The 20,284-nt window shown below is 37.1% G+C and overlaps 1 pseudogene; it reads right to left on the bottom strand.

The window, feature by feature from the left end:
• Positions 1 to 19,504: 19,504 nt before the first annotated feature.
• Positions 19,505 to 20,063, bottom strand: LOC127185267 (cofilin-1-like; annotated as a pseudogene).
• Between the last annotated feature and the right edge of the window lie 221 nt (positions 20,064 to 20,284).

Below are 20,284 nucleotides of genomic sequence, written 5' to 3'. Positions count from 1 at the left end.
AGGTGACCTGAAATCAGACCTAGGAATATTTTGTGGACCAGTAGGTCCTGAGGTAATATCCAACTGTGTTCTACACTGTAATGTGTCCTCTCTGCAGGGACACTCAGTCACTGGTGTTTTATGGCCTGCAGTTCAGTCTAAGCCACTCCTGTGTCCTGGCATCTGGCAAGACACTGGAGTCTACACCCATGCCTGTGTGGACCCTAGAACTTTCTGTGGATTAGAAGGGTGACCCAGTGTTAAAGACAGCTGTATTCTATGCTGAAGAGTCTCCTCTGGGCTAGGAGACCCAGATTTGTCACCCACAGCTTAGTCTGAGACACAGAGTGCAGTGTGTTGCACACCAACACATATCACTAAATGATGGAGACAGTGTGCATACCTGCAAGTTCCCAGGGACATTTCTGTGGATTAACCAGATGACTTGAACCCCAAACCACCTGTGTTCCACATCATGTCATCCCTTCTTATCTGAGAAATACCAGCACTGGTGTTTTGGAACCCACAGTTTGGTCCTTTGATTGCTGTTTAATCACTGCTGTCCTGTTGATCAGAAATAGTTTGTGATCAGCATTGCCATCTTGGATCCAAGCCTAACAAGACTTTTGATGAGTGTTCCCCCACATGAGTAGGAGAATGCCTCAAAAATATTTGTTAGACCTGACTAGATTATATTGCAGTCTCTGAAAGTAATACAGGATGGCATGGTAAGAAAGCTGCAGCTGCAGTTTTATATAATATGCTACACACTCAATTGATGTTGAGCTATAGTACTAAATGGAACGACTTTGCATATGGGCAAAATTTCAACAGGAAATAGAGACATGGGAAATATCCTCCATATTTATCTTTGATTTGTCAGGAAAATTGAATATGAAGTTATGAGATTTCTGATTCTTAGGTCAAGGAAAACATAAGAAAAGTAGACAAAGAAACCTATTGGAGCTAATCAAATATCAAATGTGGCAAGGTTTCTGATGAGCCAGAGATCCTAGGGAAAAGTATACAGAAATCCAAATGCTATTTTTTTGTGAATTTTTAGCAAGCTTTAATACCTGAACAGCACTTCACACAGGAAAACATGGATTACAAAAATATACAGACATTGCCCACTGTACTTCTATGGGTTCTAATCCATAAGTCATTATTTCTTAGGATCTGCTGTTAGCTGCTCCATAGACTCTCAACTCCCATTTGGTTTTAAGCAACGCTGCCTTTATTTTACATATCTAAATTTATATAACAATACTTTCAGGTAAAGTATTGTTCCAAGAAAAATGTTCAAAGAGAGAAAATAAAGAATTAAAAATTTACTTTAACTTTAGTGTAACATTTTGTCTCTTTTGCTTTGTGTAATGCATGTATGTGTTTTTTATTTCTTTATACTTAGCTTAAAACAACCAGTTTAAATATACACTAAAAGCTTCACTGTTTAGATGTAAAGGAATTATAGTGTTTAATTATCTTCTTAAAGTCACCCAGAAAAATTCCACCTGGAGAATAGAATTGTTGAGTCATATTTGTGTTTCATTCCAGACATATATACCTGGACTTTTCTATATAAAAGAATAGAAGTAGTGAGAGTTTCAAAATGAATGTAAGCTAGGATTAAATTATATTAGATTACAATGAAAGAATATCTTAAAGCAGGTGATTTATAAAAAAAATAAAATCATTTCTCACAATGCACAGTACACTGATCCTGGTAGACCTATGTAAGGTATATCTAAAGGCCACAGTGAAAAAAATAGAGCCAACAATTTAAAATAGAATTGAGAAGCAATAATCATTGCCTCAAAAATCACTTGGCATTCTGCACTAAGGACTTACACTCTGGTCCTGTCATGTGACATGAAGCTAGGGTGATTTCCAAGAAGTGCTTAGATCCAGTCTTCCATTGTAGTTATATATAGGTCTTGGTTTCTTTATAGATAGCTGACTATATCTCCTGACTATCTTATTGAATTTTAATTTCTTTATTAACCGTGGACAGATTGTTTATGTCTGCTTCCAAATAGGCTTGCTATTCATTTGTGTTTTTATTTATTTATTTACACCATGGATAGGTACAGCATCCATTTTTGTTCTGGAAACCTGTAGAGGGGTGGTCAGAGAATAAAGAAAAAATAGTCACAGTAAAAAAAAAAAAAGACATGCATGTACAAAGAAAAGTTGGAGTTAGGTGTAATGTTAGCACTCTAATGAAGTGGCACCAAATGCCACAGTAATATGAAACCTCTGGACAACTTTTTAAATATCACACAGGGTTGAAAGGATTGGCTAGTGTCTATATGTAGGGCTTCTCTATAGGTGGACAGTTCAGGCTGCAAGCATCATAAAAGAAGAAGCTTCAGCTGCTAGTTTTTACGCACACTGGCTAATTGTTTGTAAACATTAGTACTTGGGCCAGGTGAAGGCTTTTTGTCTATTTTCTCTGAGCCTGGTGTATGAGGCAGATTCTGTCTATTTCCTGTAGGCTAGTCACTTTGGCCCTTGCATGATTAGCTTATGCCAAACTACATACATTTATTTACAGATGATTCCATTTTTTTCTTTAAATATTCACTATGGAATTCCTTAACAACCCATAGGTAGGTTACAATATTTCTAAATTTTTAAGCTTTGGCTTCTCTTATGATCAGCAATTCAATTCTTAAATCAGTTCTCTCTTCTTACATTTTATTGTTAACAATCAAGAGGGATAGGCTTTTCTTTCAACACTTTTCAAAAGATATTTTCTGTCACAAGTCCAACTTCACTCTTCACAAGTTTTATCTTCCACAGAAACACTAAGAGATCACCATATTTCTTCCATGTTCATTGTCACTTTATAAAAAACTGGTCATTCTTCCATTGTCCAATAGCATACTCTTCATTTCTATCTGAGATCTGATCAGAATATCAGTCATGTATGCTTCATTGCTGCTTTTTTTCAAAATAGCCAGGAAACACAGTATAGATGTCCATCAGCTGATTAATGGATTATGACAATGTGGTATATTTACACAGTGGAATATTGTTTAGCTGTTGAGAAAAAAATGAAATCACAAAATTCACAAGTAAATGGATGGAGCTAGAAGCAATCAGTCTGAGAGAGGTTGCCCAGATCCAGAAACACAATTTTGCCCTTTTTCTCTTATTTATGTATGTTACATTTGAATGTTCAGATGTTTCATTTGAAATGTACATAAAGGCCAGGAAATTAATATGGTATCACTGGCTAGGGGTTCAATTGAAGGGAAAACAAATGCAGTAGTATAACAGAGTAAAGGGGGAATACTAGAATTTGAAGTTAAATGAGGTGGTGATTAAATTGTAAGACAGAAAAGGGAAAATGAATAACTAATATTAAAGATATCTGGAAAGAGTCATATAAAGCTTTCTACTACTATAGAAGCTTCTTAAATATATACATACACACATTTTTAAAAACTGCTAAGTTACCCCATAATGAGACAACAATGACCCCACAACAAGTAACCACAGGAAACAAATGAAAAATGCAGTTGCCAGGAATGAGTGATCTCTTTTGGAGCTGTTGCCCAGGTATCTTCCATAGATCCCAAGCATTACAGACTATTGCCAATGTTCCTTATTACCCTATAGAACTCGATGATGACACTATCACTGAAGACAACACATATTAAATCATAGAACAAGGAGAAACTAAGTTAATAGTGACCCAAGGGCTTCAGTTCTATGAGTAGCTGTCATACTGCTGGAAACTTCTAAGCATGCTTGTGGAGCAGGAAGTTAATCACCAATAATGCCAGGCTATGAATCTTCAAAGTTACAAAAATGTCTTACCTGGGAAGACACACATTACAGAACTTAAGCTGTTCCCACATCTTACTTATTAATAATAATTCTTTAGTGTATGTGAAAGTAGAGTTTTACATTCAACACAATATTTACTTGTCTTTGAACATATAATCCAGTACTTGGGTTATTGAATCATATGGCAATTCTAGTTTTAATATCTTGAGGAAACCTTATATAATATTTTATAGTTGCTATATTATGTATTTTTATTCTTTTTCATATATAATTTGTTTTCATACTCCATTTGTTGAAGTGGCTGTGCTTTTCTTTTTTTTTTTTTTTAAGCATTTTTTTTTATTAATTTATTCTTCTTACATCTCAATGTTTATCCCATCCCTTGTATCCTCCCATTCCTCCCTCCCCCCCATTTTCCCATTATTCCCCTCCCCTATGACTGTTCCTGAGGGGGGATTATGTCCCCCTATATATTCTCATAGGGTATCAAGTCTCTTCTTGGCTACTTGCTGTCCTTCCTCTGAGTGCCACCAGGTCTCCCCCTCCAGGGGACATGGTCAAATGTGAGGCACCAGAGTACGTGAGAAAGTCGTATCACACTCTCCACTCAACTGTGGAGAATATTCTGACCATTGGCTAGATCTGGGAAGGGGTTTAAAGTTTACCTCCTGTATTGTCCTTGGCTGGTGCCTTAGTTTGAGCGGGACCCCTGGGCCCAAATCTGCCTATCATATTGTTCTACTTGTAGATTTCTAGGACCCTCTGGATCCTTTTATTTTGCTGTTCTCCCATGCGTCTCTCATTTAGAGTCCCAATAGGATGCCTTCCCCTCTGTCCCAGTTTCCTGGTAAGTGAAGGCTTTCGTGGGACATGCCCCTTGGGCTAGTATGCAGATATAAGTGAGTATATACCATTTGATTCTTTCTGCTTCTGGGTTAACTCACTCATTATGATCATTTCTAGCTCAATCCATTTATCCACAAATTTCGGGAATTCCTTGTTTTTAATAGCTGAGTAGTATTCCATAGTGTATATGTACCACAGTTTCTTTATCCACTCTTCTACTGAGGGACACTTAGGCTGTTTCCATGTTCTGGCTATTATGAATAAGGCTGCTATGAACATGGTTGAGCAAATTTTCTTGTTGTGTGCTGGAGCATCTTCTGGGTATATTCCAAGGAGTGGGATAGCTGGGTCTTGAGGAAGCCCTATTCCCATTTTTCTGAGATAGCACCAGATAGATTTCCAAAGTGGCTGTACTAGTTTGCATTCCCACCAGCAATGAAGGAGTGTTCCTCTCTCCCCACATCCTCGCCAGCATGTGGTGTCGCTTGAGTTTTTGATCTTAGCCATTCTGAGGCTTTAATGTCAACCATTGATAAATGGGACCTCATGAGGCTGAGAAGCTTCTGTAAGGCAGGAGACACTGTCAAGAGAACAAAGCGACAGCCTACAGACTGGGAAAAAATCTTCACCAACCCTACATCTGACAAAGGTCTAATATACAAAATATATAAAGAACTCAAGAAATTAAACACCACCAAACCGAATAACCCAATTGAGAAATGGGGCTTGGAACTAAACAGAGAATTCTCAACAGAGGAGTATCAAATGGCTGAGAAACACTTAAAGAAATGCTCAACCTCCTTAGTCATCAGGGAAATGCAAATCAAAACAACTCTGAGATTCCATCTTACACCCATCAGAGTGGCTGTGCTTTTCATGTTTGAAATTCTTAGTATGTTTACTGAAGATCATGCATAGATGTATTTATTTGTTCTACTGGTAAATATTCCAGTCTTCTTCCAATTGCATGCTGTTTTGATTACTATAGGTTCATAATATATTTTTATGAGTATGTTGACATGTCCAAATTCATTTTAAGATGCCAATGTTACCATAATACAAAAACAAAGACATCACCAGAAATAAGAAATGTGCCAATATTTCTCATGAATTCATATGAATGGCTTCTTTGACTTGAGGGACCAAGGAGCTGGGTATGGAGATAAATGCACAGAAGACCAAAACAATGTCACAGAAAAAATATTATGACTTTAATAAATTTAATTTTCCCAATTCTTTGCTTGGTTACCCACTCCTCCATAGAAAAAATACCATAAGAAGAAATTTAAATGCCTTTATGGGAAATCTATAAGCACAGGCACAGAATAATATAATTCTAATACACATACAGATATACACACATACATGACATTCTCCTTCTAAACTCATGGTAAGATGCTTAGCTTCACCAAGACCTCCAATTATCAAAAACTGTACATTTCCATAACACCTTTTTACACATTCATGTCTGTATATGGTCACATATCCCCTTTATACTTATATATTTCCAACACATAGATGACCATATCCTATGCCTGACATTGAGTTAAGCTATAAAATGATATCTAACACACATTTCAGCCTCTGAGATACTCACAGTCTAATGAAATATGGAGAATCATGAGTAGGAAAACTAGAAGGTCAATATACAATTAACTTTAAAAGGAAAATAGTTTGGAACTATGATGTTGCCTTTTTGTCTCTGGACAATTCAAGGTAAGTAGGCACATCTAACATCTCCTTTATTAGTGCAGTCTGAAGTTAATTAAAGAGAAGCTCTGGTATTATTATAGATTGTCACTGCAACTCTTCTTAGTCTCACTTCATTCTTTTTGAAAAATGGAAATGATTATTCCAAGCTTTCAGAGTCATTGAAGAACTTAGTGAAAGGAAAAACTGTGAAAAGCACACTAAACTGTCAGGCACTTATACAAAATGGGAAATGTTTCTCTGCCTAATTTTGTTGGTGACTTGTAGCATTGTGCTGTCTCATGGCCCCATTTACTCAGTTAAGGGACAAAAGTCCTAAGGCTTTAGGGCACTGAGCCAAAAGAGTAGAATGGGTGCTTCCTGTCACCCCCTCACTCAGCTTCTCAGATTTATCATTCCTCCCATCCCCTGGGATTCATTATTGCCAATTCTTGAAGAATGTACTTGGGCCTTTGAGCTCCATAATTTCTGACTCTTGAACCAAACACGACCCCTTTGAGGTTGGAAATCCATTTACTCTTGGCAAAGTCACAACATCTTGTTTCAAAGAAAAAGGGAGTAAAAAAAATTTAGCTCACAAAATCTTAGGGAGTTTTATAACCAACGCTTATAAGACATTTTTGGAGCTGAATTCACTCTTACAACAGAGTCCTTGGATGATTTAAGTGTAAATGAATCAGAAGAGTCCAGATCAGATTTCTGTTGAAATACACAAAGTTTAGAAATGGAAGGATTGGAGGCTCAGCCAAGAGCACTCTCTGTTTGGGCAAAGCCCCCAGGGTAGTTGGAATCACAGTATTTGCAGAGATTTCCCACGGAGACACTTAAATGGGTCCTAGAGAACTACATCTTTAGGTGCAGTAGGCACCTCCCCCAATTTGTGTGTTGATGCCCAGGCCACCCAATGGCCATAAGATCTCCTAAGTACAGGATGACTAACTTTCAGGAATGCTTCTCTAAATGAGCATCTCTAAATATAAGGAAAGAGAGAAGTTGTAATCCCTGCTTGCAGTCCCTTAATATAATCACAGAGACAAGCAAGATACACAGGATACTTTACTGAAAGAACAGGCTCCTGTGCCATGGAAGAGGTCCAGCACAAGCTAATAGCAGCAGCAGGGAAGAGTAAACAGCTTAGAGAAATCGTAAGAGCATTGGATAAAACTCAAGAGACTCCAAATCTTGGTTCTTAGCTTCTGTTCTTTCTTTACACATGCTCAAATCTACTAATTCCCAATTAGTCAATAACCAATCAGGTTGTGTGATTCTTAATCTTAAACAAATTCATTTTTTAAAATTTAAACTCACTGACACTCTGATGTAATGGATAACCCCTTCTACTTTAGATGTATTTATATAATTTTCACATAGTCTCAATTTCCCTCTTCTCTTTAGCCTATCTCCAACAGAAAAGAGAGAGAAAATTGTGAATCATAATCTGATCATGTCACTCTACTACTAAATGTTTATCATGGCTTTACATTTCCTGTAGGACAAAAATCTAGGCATATTATATCTGATAAAAGTATAGTAGTGTTTGTGATCTGAAGTAGTCTTAGCTTTCCATTCCATATATTCTCATGTTTTTACTATTATGGTAAAAACCTTCACCTCAATTGCAATACCTATCTTATATCTATCACCAATTTATCATCTTGAAATTCTTTTACATTTTGATATTATAATGTAATTAAATCATCATCCTTTATTTTTCTGCCTTCAAACACTCCCATGTACACCCCCTTTCTTTCTTTCAAATTTATGGCCCCTTTTTCTTTGTTACATACATATTCTTAACTATAATCTGCTTCATCTATTTGTTCTTTACACATGTATATTTTCAGAGCTGATAATGGCTTATCCTTTCATTAGATTTTTGAAAGTATCATGCTATTTTTAGACAGTTGTAAGCAAAGAATTGGACAGAGCAATAACAGAAAATCATCTGAATGAGAAAAATGGGCTTTCTTCCTACATGTGTGCAATTGCACATGTGTAAAAACATTGTTATATCACAGTAACATGCACCTTTGAATTCTAAATTGAGTCACAAAATATAAGACAAATTTTTAAAGTGTGACTTGTTTTCTTCACTTGATTATTTTACTACTTTATTATTGATTATAATGGCATGCTTTCTATCTATCTAACTTTAATTCCCTTTAGAATAGTGAAAGCAGTAGCCCAAGCAAAACTGCTTTTAAACTGATTTTCTCCATCAATGGTTATTGATAGTTTTTCTGGGTAAAGTAGTCTGGCCTCTGTGGGAAATTTGTGGGCAAATGGATTGAACTAGAAATGATCATAATGAGTGAGTTAACTCAGAAGCAGAAAGACTCAAATGGTATATACTCACTTATATCTGGACACTAGCCCGAGGGACATATCTTATGATAGTCTTCACTTACCAGGAAAGTGGGACAGAGGAGAAGACATCCTATTGGGACTCTAGGGAAGAGAATTAAGGGAGAATGGGGAAATAAAAGGATCCAGAAGGTCCTAGAAACCTACAAGTAGAACATTATGACTGGCAGATCTGGACCCAGGCGTCCTGCTCATAGTATGGCACCAGCCAAGGACAATATGTACAATAAACTTCGAACCCCTACCCAGATCTAGCCAATGGACAGGACATTCTCCACAGTTGAGTGGAGGGTGGGGTCTGACTTTCACATGAACTCTGGTGCCCCATATTTGACCACGTAGCCTGGATGGGGAGACCTTGTGGCACTCAGAGGAAAGATAGCAGGCTACCAAGAAGAGACTTGATACCCTATGAGCATATACAGGGGGAGGAGGTCCCCCTCAGTCACAGTCATAGGGGAGAGGAGTAAGGGGAAAATGGGAGGGAGGGAGGAATGGGAGAATACAAGGACGGGATAATAATTGAGGTGTAATATGAATAAATTAATAAAATATATTTTAAAAAAGAAATGTCCATGTTTCTGATTGTATTTATATTTTTTCAAGATTTTAACATGAGTGTGAACATCATGAGAAAATATTATAGAATATCTTACTGTTGGATTTTCTCAGAAAATAAACATATACATTTTCAGATTTAAAAAAAAAAACTGCTTTTAAAATAACAGCCAGCAGGGAATCCTATCGATGAGTGGGGGGAAGGAAGCACATGGGGGTGGGGCAGGAGCTTCACAAGAAGACCAACAAATCCAGGGCAGGGGAGGGGGAGGGGATACTGATGCACCAAACAAGGACCATGCATGGGGAGGACCTAGGCCCCTCACTCAGATGTACCTGACAGGCAGATTAGTCTCCACATGGGACCCCTACTAAAGGAAACAAGGGCTGTTCTTGTCATGGACTCTGTTGCCTGCACTTTGATCCCTTACTCCTGGTGGGGTGCCTTTCCATGCTACAGAGGAAGAAGATACAGGCAGTCCTGATAAGACTTGGTAGGCTGGGGTTAGTTGATATGGGAGAAGAGCTCCCCCTCTTGGAAGACTAGGGGAGGGGAATAGGGGAAAGGTGGGACTGGGAGGAAATGAGGGAGGGGACAACAATTGAGATATAAAGTGAATAAATTTTTTCTCAAGTATTTTTTATTTTCTACATATACATTTGCACCATTACATGTATATACAGCAAACTAATCACAGCGGGAAGAACCATGACACATTAGGAATTATATACGTGCTACATTCTTAGTGTTTTGGCTATTTGTATTTGGCATCCTTGAAGAAAACATCTTTCCTTTTTGGTGAGTCTAAAATTCTGAATGTAATTAATATCTATCATATCTCTTTATTATAAAATTAAAACATTTATCTAGACCTAAAAATATCTTAAACCCTAAACAACTAAGTTTAATTGTAGAACAAACTATCTGGTCTTCAACTACATCAGAGATTTGAGAAGGAATAGAATTGATTGCCTGAGTATATGAGGAGTGAAGGTTAGTAGCTTTCCAAATGAGAAGATGCCAGAGGCAGTTTTCTACCTGAAGAGTCACCCAAAACTCTCTATAATGTTGAAGCATCTTCTTCAGCCTTCTGGGCCAATATATCTGACAGACATATATGTGAGGCAGAAACTATTGAGGACTTGCTTACCCTGTCTTGGCAGAGTTTGGCCTTTGACTCTGCCTGCATCTAAGCTTGCCTTTTTTAGGCAGAATTCTGTCTGTAGTAGAAATTAGGTCATTTTCCCAGTGGCTTGTTTGCCACATTTGAAGCCATCTCCATAAGGAGATTCTTTGATGCTCATCATCCCCTGTGAGGTAGGCTGGGTGGTGCCAGAAGTAAACCTGTTTGATTGTCAGTGAATCTTTGAAATAGTAAAAACCTTTTTAAATGTCATATTCTGTATGTTTCTGAGGATTTTAAAGACCTTATCTAATTGTTTTGTCTTATCTTTCTATAGAATCATATCTATCTGTTGCACCTAAAATCTATATTCTTAGAATAAAAATAGACTAGTAATTTATATGATTTGATCAACTAACAATTAACTTCTATATCTCATTTATCCTAAACAGCCTGCAATAGCACTTTCAAAGTAATGGAAGTAAACCTTGTATTATAATTAACTGAAATGTATCCTTGGGGTCTAGATGCATTCATATTCTGCCTTTGCTAGTTCCTATCTATGATTATGAATGAAAATACTTCATGTCAGTCAATTTCTATATTTTCCAACTATGTTTTCTTCACATATATTGCTGCATATTTATAAAATACTCCTTTTCTTTAATTAAAATGTCACAATTTCCCCAGTGACAGGTATGAGAAATTTATATTTGAGTTGTTGGTCAGAGGGTTCCAACAGACTCCTCAAATTATATAAGTCACTTAGTTTTCCATGGTTACTTCCCAACAAAAAACCTTCTGATAAAGATACCACATACTTTAGAATAGGACTGGGATTAATGAAGCTGGAACTGACTTGGAACTTTTCTCTCTATTGATTAGTTCTCATAGTATCCAAAGGAGTTATTTAAGGTGCCAAGTTATTTAAGGTGCCAATCTATAGCTTTTCTACACTGTAAAACCTATGGCACATAATAACTAGAATAGCAAGGTATTATCCATGGTATAAAAATGGAGCTTATATTTGGGGAAGAACCAACAGCTGTCTAATTGGACTTTAGTCCCACTCAATAGAGAATTTATACTTGGCAATATAAACTCACCCAACTCCCCTTGCCTGGGGAGATCATAGACCCTAGAGAAGAACCTAGAATTACTTACACTTTTCAAAGCTGGTGGAATTTCTAACTGCATTCTAAATACCTATCCATACAGCAACATAGAAGTCTAGCTTTTACCCTCATTATATAAGCTTACTCTATAGCAGAAAGAGACAACTGCGGCGGTATCCTCAACATGTCAAAATGCAGAGAACTACTGATTATGATGTGCGCAAACTCAATTGGTACATCTACAACACAACTCCTACTGACAAGGCTTAGGGAACATCTTGGAATATGGTATGATAAGATTATACTACTAAAAGGACCAGGAATCTGTTACAAGATAGTTTCTTATATATATTGCAGAATCTGCATCAATGAAAGTTCAACAATATAGTCTGAACAAGAACAGTGTAATGACAACACCAGATAACATTTGAAAACGGACGGGGAAAATCCGATCTTACTCACCCATAAGTGCAGTGCAACAGACACTAAACAGCTTTTGAGAGATGTAGAATCCATCTTCTCCAGATAGACCCCCCCATTAGGTTATCCAGTTTGAATCAGACATCCCTAAACACATACACACACACACACACACACACACACACACACACACACACACACACAGACATGCAACACTCATATATTCATGCATGCATGCACTCACACATGCACCACACACAAAGAAAGTTACATGGAGTCTCAAGGTTGTATTTATATTCATATCTATGTGTATATGTATGTTTGTATTTGTATATATTTGATAATTAAAGAAAAAGAGAATATGAATTGGGTGGAAGATACACAAGGGAACTTGGAGTAGTGAAATTCATACACCCAGACCCAGAAAGACAAATACAGCATGTATCTACTTATAAATGGATATTAGTTGTTAAGTGAATGATAAGCAAGCTATAATCTATAGACCCAGAGAGTTTAGATAAACAGTACTGGTCTCAGGGGTGAAGGGCACACAAATCTCTCCAGGAAGGAGAAACAGAAGAGATTTTATTGGTGGACTTGGGGTTGATGGGGGCAGAGTATGAGGATAGATGTGGAGGAGATGGGGTGGAGGAAGAGAGTATGGGGAGAGACAGCTGGAACTGAGGGACATTGGGGGAGGTGGTGTGAAAACCTAGTGCAGTAGAAACTTCCTTGGATTTATGAAGGTGATCTTATTGAGGACTCCTAGTAATGGTGGAATAGGGCCTCAACTGGACATCTCTTGTCCCCAAAAGAAGCTTCAAGGGGCAGGGCTGGATTGCCTTCAACTGAATGTTGGCCTAAGAATTCACATGGAAATTTCCAAGCAATCATGCTCAGACTTTTAATGTTCACTTTGTCCCCCTGAAAGGCTGTTGTAAAACCAATGGTGTGTTTTGCAAATTGTAGTGTATTTTATAGAAATGCTTAGTTTACATCTCGATCATGTAGAAACTACACTAGCAACATGTGGAAAGTCAGGTCACACAAGCATAGAAAAACAATCAAATCAAGAATTCATTCATGGTACTGTAACTATGGTCAAAAACATGATAAGATGGGTCATAGACAGTAGCAGAGAATCTACTGTTATTTTGCTAAGGAGCCATGTTTTCAGACTATATTCTAAATATTTATATTTATGTACACAGATTTGTTCTGCTTTTTAAAAAATATACTCCCAAATTTATTTGCCTTTTCTTTTGTATTAATTAATTTATTTATCCAGATTACATCTAAACTATTCTCCCCTCACTTGTATCCACCCACTCCCCCTTCCTCCAGCTCTCACTCCACTCCCCTCCCCAGGTCCATGACTGAGGGCACCTCCTCCCCCACCATGTGGTCACAGTCTATCAAGTCTCATCTTGGTAGCCTGCCCATTCATTCTCTGAGTGTCACCAGGCCTCCCTACCATGAGGAAGTAGTCAAACATTGGGCACCAGAGTTCATGTCAGAGTCAGTCCGCACTCTCCACACAACCATGGAGAATGACCTGTCCATTGGCTAGATCTGAGCAGGGGTCCAACATTCACGCCATGCACTGTCTTTGTTCAGTGAAGTAACCTGAACATGCCCCCTGGGTCCAGGTCATGACGTTCTTCCTGTAGGACTCTAGGACCCTCTGGGTCCTTCTATTTTCCCATTCTTCCATATTTCTCTCACCTAGAGTCTCAATAGGATGTCCTCACATCTATCCCAATCTCCAGGTAAGTAAAGACTTTCATGGGACATGCCTTTTGGGCTAGTGTCCAAATATAAGTGAGCATATACTATGTGAGTCTTTCTGCTTTTGGGTTAACTCACTCAGTATGATCATTTCTAGTTCCATCCATTTGTCCACAAATTTCGGGAATCCCTTGTTTTTTATAGCTGAGTAATGAGGAAGTGATTACTTATTCTAGATCCATGCAAGATCAGTCCAGTTAAATAGTCAAGCACTGCTGGATGAGGGAGTACCAAGGTCCTACCTAATGTCTCCACCTCTGAGGAGTTATAAGCTGTTTATGTCTGCTAGCACATGGAGATTTTTTTTGGAGGTTTGGTCACTCTTTGAGTGGCCACACCGAGGAACATAATCCCATACTCATATGCATATGTCAAAGTGGGTCAAAACTAGTTAGAAAACTAACTTAATAATAAATAACAAAAATTGAGAACATAAAGCTCAGAGGGAGATGCATTGGGAGATTCTGTTATGAGTTGTAGGGAAGGAACAAAGTATATATAAAGATACATTGTATAAGCAAATAAAAATAATATTCAAAACCTTTCTGTAAAACACAAGTGATGAACAAGGTTTCAAGGTATTAACTTGAACAGCATCCAACATTATACAGAGAGGTCAATTAGAATAATAAGAGTTCTCATAAAAATATGAAAGAATGTGGACCAAGATTCAGAAGAAAGTAATTTTCCATAAAAAGTTCTATAACTTACCAACATAGCCATTCAAGATTTAGAAAGGAAATATTGAACTTGTTTACAGAAGAAAAGCTTCTGGTTTTGTGACTATGTAACCTAACACTTAAATGATGACTATAAAAATGATAAATTATAAAATATTATATTGTATATATAATTATATTAAATTCTTTTTTATTTTATTTTATTAATTTATTCATATTACATCTCAATGGTAATCCCATCCTTTGTATCCTCCCATTCCTCCCTCCCTCCCATTTTCCCCTTACTCCCCTCCCCTATGACTGTGACTGAGGGTGACTTCCTCCCCCTGTATATGCTCATAGTAAATTCTTTGGTTGAAGGACATCTAGGTTGTTTCCAGATTCTGGCTATTATAAATAAAGCCTTTATGAACATAATTGATCAAATGTTCTTGTTGTATTGCAGAGTATCTTTTGGGTATATGTTCAGGAGTGGTATATCTGGGTCTTGAGGTAGAGCTATTCCCAGTTTTCGGAGAAATCACCAGATTGATTTCCCAAGTGGTTGTACAAGTTTGCACCCCCACCAGCAATGGAGGAAGGGGAACACAAACCCATCCACAAAAACTTTGACTCAAAAATTTACCCTCCCTACAATATATTCAGAGATAAAGATAGAACAGAGATTGAGGGAATGTCCAAACAATGTCTGGCCCAACATGAAACCCACCCTATGGGAGAGAGTTAACCCCTATCAGTATTAATGATACTCTGCTATGCTTGCAGGTGGGATCATAGCATACCTGTCCTCTGAGAGGCTACACCCAGAAGCAGATTGAAAGAGATGCTCAGACTTAAAGCGAAACATTAGGCAGAACCAGAGAGCTTTGTTGAAGGGGGTGTGGATGATAAAAGATGGGGGCAAGAACTCCATAAGAAGACCAACAGCATCAAATAACCTGGGCCCAGGGGTTCTTATGAAGACTGAAGCACTAAGCAAGGACCATGCATGGACTGGACCTAGGCCCGCTATACAACTGTAGGTGATGGGCAGCTTAGTCCTGTTGATCCATTAATAAGGGGAGCAGGGGCTGTCTCTGATATAGACCCTGTTGCCTGCCTTCCAATCACGACCTTCTGCCTGGGCTGCCTAGTCTGGCCTCCACTGAAGGGGATACACTCAGTCCTGATGCACCTTGAGGTGCTGGGGTGGGTTGGCTGGGGGCTGCTCTTTTCCGAGAAGTAGGGGAGGGGGTAGGGGGAAAGAGGGAGAGGAGACCAGGAAGAGAAGTGGGAGGAGGATGCTATCAGGATGTAAAGTGAATAAATAAATATTTTTTAAAAGAATGAATAAACCTAGAAAAAGAATTGTCGGGTTATTGAGTTTTTCGTTTCCACCTTCATTTCAACTTGAATCCTCATAAATGTGTGTTTTTATTTACCTCCATTTTTAAATTCTGCATTTTCTTTATTATTTCCATCAGCCTTATATTTGTGTTTTCTTGAGTATCACTCAAGCATTTATTCTTTTTAAGTTCTTTAAGTTCATTGGAATGTCTTGTTTGTGTCTTCTTTAAAATCCCTGATTTCTTTGAAGCTTATAATAGTTCTTTTAAACTCTGTATTCAGGCTTTCAGCTTGGTAATTCTCATTGACAAATATTTCTCTAAGCCTGATGTGTTTTAGGGGTGAGATCCTGCCTTGATTTTTCAAAATATTTTTCTTTTTTTCTTTTTGTGTGATGGAAGCTGGGTATATGGACTCCTTTTGTTAGTTTTGTGTGTGATAGAGACAGAGAAGATTGGGACAGAACATGGATTTAAGCGCCTAGAGGTTGAATGTGGCTTACCTAGAATTAATTCACATAGCCACAGAGGCCGCACTGGTTTCAAGGATGGGAATACTGATTCAAGACCAAAGTTTGGGGTAGATCTGGGCTTTGTGGAGGATGGGTGTAGAGGAGGATCAGGTGTACTCACTGGCTAGAATGACGAAAAGGCTGTATAGGGTTTGGGTAATAGAGATTTTGGATATAGTATGGGAGAGTCCTTTGCATTTATGATAGGCATCGAGCCTCCTAGAAGAAGCTTGGACATTCATTTACAGCATTGTTAGGCATGGGTGATCACACTAGGAAGTCTCAGTGGATTTGGGCTCTGAGCTAGGTGTGGGGTGCTGAGGAAGATGTGTGGGTGGAAGCATCAGTCAGACTTACTCAGCTAGACTCTGGAAAATGATGTGTAGAATCTGGCTGGGTGGAGCAATTGGATGCATTATCTAGAGATGCTTATTAAAATATAAATTGAGTTGTAAAATAGGTTTGTTTATATATAAGTCTGGAGTTTATAGAATAAGTGATACTTGGAGATATAAGGATTGACATAATTCAAGAACATGTTTTTTCTTAGAATTTTTATTAATAATGAGGCTCATTATAGCATCTTATGCAAGTGTCTCATCACATTTTGTTGTCAAATTTCATGTCTACCATCATTCTCTTGCTTATCCTACTCTCGCTGGTACTTAAAGCATATAAATCACTTTTCTCATTATCATTCATTTTATTTTCTTTTCAGTGAAGAATTCCATAAAGTCAAGTTTTTCTTCTCCATAAAAGTTTTTCCTCTCCAACCTAAAACTCTCAGCTTTCCCTATAAACATCATGTTGCTTCTGAACATCCTATGATATATAGCTTAAGAATTCTTTTAGTAGTTAGCACGGTATAGTGACATATTTACCTTCTTTTGAAGAATGGAAAATTGTAAGGATGTGTATATGTAAAGAAGAATACTATCTAATGATCTATTCATAAATGAAGATGATTTTATGATGTGTGTTTTCTGGTCTTTTATGCAGTAGTTCTGTTTCTATTGCTTCTAATCTTGATATTATTGTGTAACTGACTTTCCATATGCCTTATTTTCTGACAGCTCAATAATAATATCTCAGTGGATTTGCATCTAGAATGTATGGATAGAGTTCTCATCCTGCAGGGATGTATTATTTATCCATGAACAGCATATAAGTGCCTTTGCTTCAATTGGTTCAAAATCCAGATTTTATTAGCTGTAGCTTTGTTTCCAAGACCTCATAGGAATAGTATGAGTGAAAGATACTCATTATGGTGAAAGATTTCTAGCTGCTTTTCCACAAATGTGGTAGACTACAAAGAAGCATTATAGAAGAGCCCTGCTATGTGAAAATGAGGACCAAAATGACTTATTTATTGGAATAGACATTTCACTTATTGATCATCTGTGTCATTATTCATTTCTGTACATGTGTCTCACTTATTATCTGTTCTGTGACATCATCTTTGTTTGTATTTCCTTTAATTTTGCTTAATATGAACTTTAAATGTGACTCAGGTGTTTTGATCTGGTTATTAAATTTTTCAATTTGAACTTCTTTTAAGAATTGTCTTTCACCATCTTTGGTTCTAGACTCAAGCAAATATATCCAGTGATATTATCATCTCAGTTTTTTTTTGTATTTGAGTGCTTTATCATTCTGTAAAGTTAGAGTTTTAATTTTTGGTTAACTTTTTACCAGTTGCCATTTCATTTAAGAATATTTATTGTTTAAGACAACACAACCTATTGTAACATATAAATCCAAAATGATTTTATATCTCAAATATGGTACATGTTTAGTTCCTATTGCTCAAAATGCAATATAAATGATATCCTACAGGTTATTATTTATAGACCTAAATCATTTTATTTACATCATCCATATTCAATTCATACTTTTCTACATTATTGTAATACTCTGTAGCAACCCCGTGGAAAGATACCATATTAGCATAAGGCCTGGATGTAGAATAAACCCCTTTCACTCACATTGTTTTAGGTAGAACTGAGTCTTTTTAACACATTTAACTTGAAAACAAGTTTAGGTATGTGTTCAAAAAGAAGAAGGAATGAAAATTTGGTGAATAGTTGTCCACACTTTTCCACATAGCTTAATTTTTTATTTCTAAAGGGTACTTATCATAGTTGCATGGTTTTGTAAATAATTAAGGTTATTTGGAATCTCATGGATGTTTTGAACATTTATTCTGAAAATATTTGAAAAGTTTTTGTCAGATTCCTCAGGGATAGCATCAAAGTACTGTTTAAAAATAAGGACATTGATTTCCAAAGTTTGAAAGTATTTTTCAGTGACAAAACCCTTGCTAGAGTCATTTCAATTTCAAAAGATAAAAAATATATATACCATTGCTTGAAGTATTTTTTATGTTTTATCATTCAGAATTGCAAGTTTGATTCTTAACAGATTATAAATACATGTATTTATAGACTTACTAAATATGAGTGGTAAGATATCCACTGCAGCATCATTTATACTACTGAAACACTGAAACTACACTAAAAGTGTATATATTTAATCTTATATTGTCCCTGAAACCATGTATAGCAATGCTCATAAGACAGTAGTAGTCTGATTGCATACATATTAAGGTATATATAGGTTAAAATATTAGTCATCATGGATAGATGCTAAGTAATGGTTATGATTGAATGATGTAATTTGTAACCTTTTAGTTGACTTATGTATTTTCTGAAATCTCTTATTTAATTGTATAAAAGATCATTCATTGGTATACTTCTACTCATCTCCCTAAATCATGTTATTAATAATGATTCAGGGAAGACTTTATATTTTCTTTAAAGTCTAATGTCTACCAAACTTTTTGTTGTTAAATAGCCTTTCTAAATGTATTTTTTATATAATAAAAAGGTTTCCTATTGATCCAGTTTCCATGAGTCGGCAAGATCAAAGGAAAAAAGTGAGCAATCAGTTGGAGCAAGGAGGGTCATTTCTATAGGATTACATTTACAGAGGATTAAACAGACAACCTCAGAGTCATTATTGTAGTTAGAAGTTGGCACTCTGTGATGAGAAGTGACAGCAAGTAGGAGTATCATTTTAAAAGGACATGGTTCCCCCAATCTAGGTGCCTGGATGAGCCTTTGGTCCCTTCAACAGAAGAGGAATCAGAAAACTAAAGATATGGGAAGGTCAGAACTGGCACAGATGGAGGGAGGGTGATATTCCTGTGGGATTGGAGAGACATTTTGGAACTAGGATGAAGTAAAAGCTATATGTCTGCTGGGATCCCCTCAGCCCCTCTCTGATTTAGGAAGAAATAGGCAGTCCGTGATGCCCAAGAGCAGATCTGGGACTGCCAAATGTTCCATGCTGGAGGTGGATCACAAAAAAATTTCCCTCCAGGGAGATGATAGCACTCCCACCTAGTTTTTCTGCCAGGGTACAGCTGTCCTTGACTTTCTTATAACAGTTTGTTTAAACTTTATATTTAATTATTGCCAGTTTCATTTTGAGACAATCATTGGAGCTGGCATAGATAATTTTGCTCTTAAGAGATGCACTCTCAGTGGACAGAAGATAAACCCCAGGTCCTCCTTCTTGCTCTTCTTCGCCTCATGGGTTGTATAGTAGAGAAAACAGTGGCAGTCCTTCTCTGGCAACATCTTGACAAAGGTTATTCACAGTCTGCCCCATGTATCCTAACATGGTCTCTTTGCCCTTTTCCAGGATGCTGTACTTCCTGTCCTTACTCTGGCAGAAGAACACTATCTTCTTGGGTTGCTTCATGTTTTCTGGCATTGAGGACTTGAACATTCATGTCAATGAATACCTTGATGATACCATCAGACAGCCATACAGAGACCATGTTTCTGGAAGCGAGAGACAGAAAGAGTCATAGAAGTTACTGAGCCAACACATCTGCTGCCAGGGTCTAACCTCCAAATGTTATTAAATGTGCTTTAAAATATTATAAAAAGATATGTCAAAAATTAGCAATATTTGATTCTATATGGTTCAATAATTGGTAAGTTTTCCTTGGTTTTTCTGTCTAAATTTTTTCTAGAAACTCTCATGCTGAATGAGGTA

The sequence above is a fragment of the Acomys russatus genome, chromosome X (genome assembly GCF_903995435.1).
Source record: "Acomys russatus chromosome X, mAcoRus1.1, whole genome shotgun sequence".
In the NCBI taxonomy this organism is placed as follows: Eukaryota; Metazoa; Chordata; class Mammalia; order Rodentia; family Muridae; genus Acomys; species Acomys russatus.
Note: the sequence above shows the minus strand (reverse complement) of the source record. Positions and strands in the feature narration are given on the sequence as shown.